General features: G+C 40.4%; 1 long non-coding RNA gene across 1 annotated transcript; it reads right to left on the bottom strand.

Moving 5' to 3' along the window:
• Positions 1–884: 884 nt before the first annotated feature.
• On the bottom strand, positions 885–1,969 carry LOC134220129 (uncharacterized). Its single transcript, XR_009981770.1, has 3 exons — positions 1,836–1,969; positions 1,602–1,769; positions 885–1,536 (listed from the first exon to the last, which is right to left on the bottom strand). It is a non-coding gene; the product is annotated as an uncharacterized LOC134220129 (long non-coding RNA).
• Positions 1,970–7,324: the final 5,355 nt, after the last annotated feature.

Below are 7,324 nucleotides of genomic sequence, written 5' to 3'. Positions count from 1 at the left end.
GAATTCCTAGACGAACCTCCGGAGGAATTCCTGGACGAATTTCCGGAGGAATTCCTGGAAGAACTTGAAATGAATGAAATTTGTCACGCTGACCCACGTCGCCGTCTTTGATGAAAATTCAATCGGCGCATAAGTCTACTTTTTCACAAATGTTTCGGTACTACTATAACTCCATAGCCATTTTTGTGCGACAACACCCTCTCCATACTCAGGATATGACAACAAATTATTCTGAAAGAATAATTTCACAAATTGTGAAAAAAATCCTGTGCTCTACGATAAAATTTACAAATTGATCATTTTTACGGATATTCGGGAACTTGTTGGCCTCCACATACACAAAAACCTTACAATTACACTTTTACAAATGTACACACATTTAAATAATGGCACACACAAATATACAAACACCCACACCATGTCTGTGAGAAGTGGGGATGAAGCGGACCTTGAGCAGCTATAATTGAAGCAAACTGTACTGAAAAAATAATTATTTCTGCGGGAAATTATAGTTAAGTAGAAGAGGAAGATCAAGACGACATCGGCATATGTCGGTGTAAAGTTCAGCGGGCAAAGTTCGGAAGTAGAGTGCGATCAGTATAACGATAATAGGCTCGCAGATCAGGCTCAGGTGATTGACTCGAACCAACACGGAAGGCCTTCTGAAACGTTACTAGCTAGACATGCATGGCATGATGGCATACAGCAACCTACTAGCAATATGAAGCAAGGGGCAGGTATTCTTCCGGTAACATTCCATTTGGTGGGTGAGAGTGAGACTCAACGATTGTGCCTTCAACAGACAATGAATGTGCAAAGAGCTATTATAATAATATTATTATAATCTTTATTAACCAAATATCTCGGCCCTTGACTGGTCTCGTGAATGCTAGAAATCTCCAGATGCACAGCTTGATAAAGCATTCTTTAACTAGTGAAGATGACGCTCGAGGTCAGTCATGTCCTCTCTCGAAGGTTTCAATTTACGAAACTGAGTTTCGAATTCCACGCACTGGTCGGGGAAAGCGAAAAAGCTAAAGAGAATTAACTCCACCTAGACTCTACTGAACGCGTGCTTGGATTGTATCGAACGAAGACATCTATACATTCTCCGCATCCTTGACGACGAACTCAAAACGTCCGTCAAAACGACAGGCGTTGAGGGTAGTATGAGATAAGCCCATTCTATCCGGCTGGATACATGTTTTTTCATTATCCGGGTTGCAGGATATACGGATAACACCCGGAGGAATGGTATGCGGTCACAATTTATTATCATTATCAAGTTCAACTTATGAATCACTGCAATTATACAGTCGGTGTAATGTTTAGCGGGCAAAGTTCGGAAGTAGAGAGCAATCAATACGATGATAGTAGCCAGATCAGGCTCAGGCGGTTGACTCGTGCCGTATCCTTTAGTCGTGTTTTACATTGTGGGAGGAGATCTCACTCAATTCAATTTGAGGCGGTCGAATTTTTCCTCGCCATATTTAAAGTTTCGTCGAAAAATTAATCTCCTCTAGACGAATCTCAAAACTACAACAAAAAAACAAATTATTAGTTATTCACAAGAGAAAGAGTTATTCAAACTGTATCAATACTCCTCATCCCGAATTACAATAGCCCAGCTGCAATTCAACCAATGCCGTTAATGCACTTTGTAGAAACTCCGTTTTTGAAATCGTTTTCGGTACAGCACTTCCACCTTCTCCACTTCGGTTGCAGCAATTTGTTTGAATGTCGAGGCAACCATTATAAAAACCGCAAAACTGCGAAAAATGGAGAAATGTTCAAAACCGATTATTTTCTCAAATATATTATTTACAGATACTTACCTGCTTGATGACATTTTTTTTCACCTTGCTTTATTGCCGCCTACTTTTTCAATTGCGTTTACCAGTTGTCAAAATTACTTTGGTAATTTGATCATATTTTCCTTGACCATTTTCCTTGAGAACTGCGTACTAGGCTTTACTCTGTAGCTCAACTGCAGAATGTGTATGACCATTTCCCAATAATAATATGGAGTTATTACAGCAAAGTGGATGAACGGTGATGGAAAATGTATGCCTCGCAGAAAATAGCAGAAGTACATAATTAGGAAGCCTTCTAAATTGAACAGCGAATTAGTTATAGCTTGTGAATATAATTAATAATTGTCTGATGCTGCTTTCATTTTGCTCCCAAAAATATTCACTTCGTGGGTCGCAAATAATCTATCAAAATAGGTTTTCTCTAAAATGGTTCATAAAGGTTCATGAGGGAATGGAACTATGGAACGGTGTGACGTCAATGCCCTCCCCTCAAACTTTGTTTATTTTTTTAGCTTACTAATACAAACAAGCTTGGACTTCCTCCACACCTTTCTTTTACCATATTGAAACCATACTGCTAAAATCATTTTCAAAAAAGTGATGCTCAAAATATGATTTTTGGGGCTCATTCATACAAAACGTGCTCTAACTCGTTACAAATCCGTTATTCCAATATTGTGTCTTCAGAACAGATGTTCCAATTCACATTCTTTATAACATTGCAGAGGACAACTAATGCTTTTGTACATCTGCGTAATTTTTTTGCTTCATTCCGCCCTTTAAGGTGGATAGATCATTGATGTTTTCTTATCAAAAGAAAGCCCAAGGAATATCCTTCAACTCTTCTGAAGACACCATGACTCTAGAATGTAGTTTTCAGGTCGAAAACTAAAAAACGCACGTTTTGGGGGCCTTTGAACAAGTGTGTGATGGGGATTGCAATTGCCTCCAACTCTCTGCATTGTGCATGAGAACGTGCTGCATAATCTCCCCCTACCCTTCAGGACTCTTGAAGGGTGCCATATGAAGTGGAACGGGATCTTACGGAGTGAGAATACTTAGTTCTATACTGCATTGAAACAGTCCCGGTTCCAATTATTGTTCATTCATATGAATTATGAATATTCTTTTATTGAGGACATTTTTTTCATGGAAATGAAGTATAAACTTGAAATAATGCCTCATTCGGGGTACTGGCTCATTCGGGGTAGTGTCCCATTAAGGGTAATGGCATTCGGGGTAGTGACTCATTCGGGGTTGTGGCGTTCGGGGTAGTGGCCTTCGGGGTAATGGAATTATGGGTAGTGTCGTAGAGTCATCGTTATATCGAGGTTGCCTTACATCGACTCGAGGTACACATGACTGTAAAGCGGTAGATTTACATTTCGTGCTTATTAGATTTGCTCCATTTGATATTACTAAACATTAACCAGGGACTTTGACATTATCAGATTACCAATTTATATAGCCGAAGTAAACAAATAAAGTACACCTTTGGGAAAATTTAGTAAGTAATAAATAAATGAAGATTAACATATGAAGGATCATGCCCACTGGCGGATCCCGAGGTGGGCACATTGAAAGGGGATGAAATACACGAACTCATTACTTATGATAGAGCCTTCAACCTTATGTCTACACTGAGTTCACAGCTTCATGATTTTAATAGTTCCGTTTAAATGATAACGAAAAAATCTAAGGAACAAAATCCATAACAGTTAAAAGAAATTTCGAATAAAAAGAAAACGAAAAGCTTTTCAATACCACAATTATTCGATTCTATTCAACATAAAAAAGATTCCGTGATGTGAACGGTATATCACAGCTCATGAGTTCAATTGAAAGTATTTATTGAAACTTCAAGGTCTCTTTGCATCTTTGATAAATTATCATTTGGGGTTAGATTTATTCCTAAGTGACTGTAAATGCTCAGAACAACAATTCATTCCCTTCTCAATAATGTGGGTTTAAGTAATTTCAGAGCGCAATTTATCAAACCCCACTCATGTTCCGCAGCAACCGTTGAACCCGAAAATGGCAACGATCCACGCTGACAGCTGAGGTGTTACAAAAACTCCACTTCACACGCCAGCCCAAATTATCTGTCTTTCATAATTATCCATCAAATCTGATTCCCCCTTCTCTCATCTGTCTCGATCTTTATTACACCCGATTCTTTTTTTACACGGGTGGGTTTCAGTTGATTACAACCTTTAGCGTTGATGAAAATATGAGTTAACCCCATGAAAAAATTCACAAAAAATCAAAGAAAATTCAGGTGGTATTTGAAAAACTGTGAAAAACCTGGTTAACTGGGAAATTGAAAAATACCAACCGTGTAAAAAAAATATTGGGTGTACTACAAATTTGTAACTTGTCAAAAGCGTTTACTGCTTTATCATCACGCGTGTGCGAAGGTTGGATCGTCGAAATTCTGCTCCCTTCGCGGCCCGCCTCAACCCGCGCATTATGATAGGTAGGTAAGGCACCACCGTGAGGCAACGCGAGCGCCCGCTCGATGACGTTGACGGATCCGAAACAGTTTCCCGTCGCGGAACAATAAGAGGACCGAGCTCGGATTGTTGCTGGAGGAGTAGGAAAAAAAAATCGGGGAGATCTTTTTTCTCGGCACCGATTCGGTGAAACAAGTAGGAAAGAAAAAGCAGACTAACACCCTGACAATGAGATCATTCAAACGAAACAATAAGCAACTATCAAAATATCTTGTTAAATTCGGTGTAGCACCGTCACGGCGCAGGGTTGCTCTAATGATGGTGGCGCAGTGGACGCGGTGTGGAAGTGATGTCGGAGGTAATTTAATCAACTCCGGTGGATCCACACTGACTGAACGCGTGTGCCTTGACGGCTGTTAACTGATTTGACGAGGTTAAGTTTGATCGATTTCCTGGAATCGCACCTTTTGAGAGCGTTCTGGAGCTGACCAGACAACTAGACGGGCGCTTCGTGGAATTGGAGCTCGGCACGGCCGATGGATTGAAAAAAAATAGGCTTTTGGTTGGGTTTCGTGACGTAAGTTGAATGGTACATGAAGTCGGAAGGGAACTAATTTACTCAAAACATTTCTACATAAATTATATCTATTAAACGGCTGATCAGTGTTTTACTACGAGTTTATTATTTAACACGGGGACACGGGGATTGTGTCTTTTTCAAAGGGATTTTTTTTAATAGTTTCTCCTCGTGTGCTTAGTCTAACTTGCACTTGCTCTAAATAGACTAACAGGCAGTGCAAGTTAGTCTAAACATACGGCGACAAACAATAAAAATATTTTCCCTTGAAAAAGACACAACCCCAATGTCGAAACTCGTTGTAAAACTGAGCAGCATTCCAATAAATATATTTAACACGAACAGTCGATCAGTAAGTATATAGATAAAGTGGCAGAGGCTGTAAGTACATATGGTTTTGCTAAAAATTTGTGAAAATTAATGCGATAGTTTATTTCATGGTATGTGAATAAGAGTATGAGTGAGGGCATAAGTATAAATAATGGAATGATTAGGTAAGATAAGACCAATATTTTGGAAGTGCTGATTACATCCGGGATTGGTTCACCAATTTCAAAGCCAGCATAACAATTTCAACATCATAAATTTACTCTTGGACATTCCACATAACGATACAATGTATGCATCTGTAATTGCTTTCCTATTGATACTCCTTCAAAACGCCTCGCCCAAAATCCAAAAATGCATAAAAAAGCACTAAATTCAAAACTTAAGCTCCTCCATCCATCAAACGATCCCGCAACCCCATTAAAACGCATCCAGTCCTCTGATGAGTGGAACCAAACCTTCGGATGCATTATGCCACAATTCCATGGCAGCGCACGACGACGACGACGGACGGATGACGTGACTCATCATCATCCGCCAAAACGCCACTATAAATAAATCCAACCTGTCAGTCGGTGATCAATTTCCGTTCGCTCTGTGCCAACAACCGCAACGCACCAAGTGCTAAAGAGTTCAATGACTAGCTCGATATGACGCGGTTTCGTTACAAATTCAAACCATTGGGTACCATTCATAATAATATGCCCTGCCGCGCCGGGACCCCAGGTGAGAATCAAACGGCGACAAGAGCCCAACCCTTCAAAAGTTTTTAAATCGATTTGCATTTCTACTTTCAGCGAAACTCACTCAGCTTGGCTTGGTTCAGCCACTTCAATTCCATCAATTACCAACGCAATCGGCGTACGACGGTGTGGTCGATAGTGAACGATGCCCGCTTCCAGGTTTTGCTATTGATCTAACGATGGTGTGCACTTGACGTTGCGGTAGCCAGGGCGAATACTCGGCAGAGCTCTATGTTTTTTTGAGTTTTTTTTTATTATTGGATAGTCCCAACTTCAATTTTTATTACCATGACAGAAATGGCTTGGAAGTTCTACATTACCAAATCCCTTTTCAGGAAAATAATCCTAACTACACCAATGGTTAATGGAACCACTAACTCCTTTCTTCGCATTTCGATGGCTTGAATAAGAAAGCACTCTGCAGAAAAAAAAACTATGAAAAGAACCGAAAGGAAGGAAATAGTTAAATCAACTTTTGCATGCATAAACATTCTGGACGTGGACGATCGATGGTTGGCTGCTTCTGCTGACGGGTAGTCAACTGCCCCCGGTTCGGTTCAGTCCTCGGTGATTTGTCGATCGGGAAGCGAACTGCACGGTTAAGAACGAATGCAAAGCGGGTCTGGGATCCGAATTTGGAAACTATTGCGATCGGTTGACCATTTTTAGGTGTGTCGCGATTGACCACGATGACCAAAAGGATGTAGGAACTGTTTCGATAGAAATTGTATCTGGAATATCAATTGCGCTGTGGCGCTGGTGCATGGTGAATTAGAAAAACGTTATTCAATCCGGTCCGTTAGGATGACCGAACTGAACTTACTATTTTGTAATTGTTATTAGGTTTAATTTGTATGGTTGATTGGTAAACGGCTATCAATTTCTGTTCTACCGTTCCATTCTATGATAATGGATCCTCAACGTGATTAATTGAAACGGGCGTTTTTTTATTTACAGTAAACAAAAAGCGAATTGCAACGATGGACTTATATTTTAAGCATCAATCGTCTTGTCTGCTTACTCACTTGCTCACTTACTGGGTCTTCATCGCGTTGATTACGCTCTCCCTGTTATTAACAAGTTAATCCTGCCGCATGGACGGTAGCTTTTCGATGGTGACCTCAACGTGAAGTACAAAACCAGGATTACCACCAGGTGGAATCAAAACGAAACCATCCTTCAACATAATCTGGTTGAATGGTAGTATATCGTCTTGAGCGCGAAAGCTCCCAGCCAGTTCTGGACATTTTCCACCAACATAGCATGGACAACAGTAAAATTTCCCAGTCAGTGATGTACCATGGACTGACCTCTTACCACTTTAGACTGACCTCTACCAGCTTACGCGGCGTATCCACCATCGAATCAACTGGGTTTGCTTCCAGCAGTACGTGTATGACAACATCAAGT

Source organism: Armigeres subalbatus, chromosome 3 (genome assembly GCF_024139115.2).
Source record: "Armigeres subalbatus isolate Guangzhou_Male chromosome 3, GZ_Asu_2, whole genome shotgun sequence".
NCBI classification, from domain to species: Eukaryota; Metazoa; Arthropoda; class Insecta; order Diptera; family Culicidae; genus Armigeres; species Armigeres subalbatus.
The sequence above is the reverse complement of the archived record's forward strand: the minus strand, read 5'-3'. Positions and strand labels throughout refer to the sequence as shown.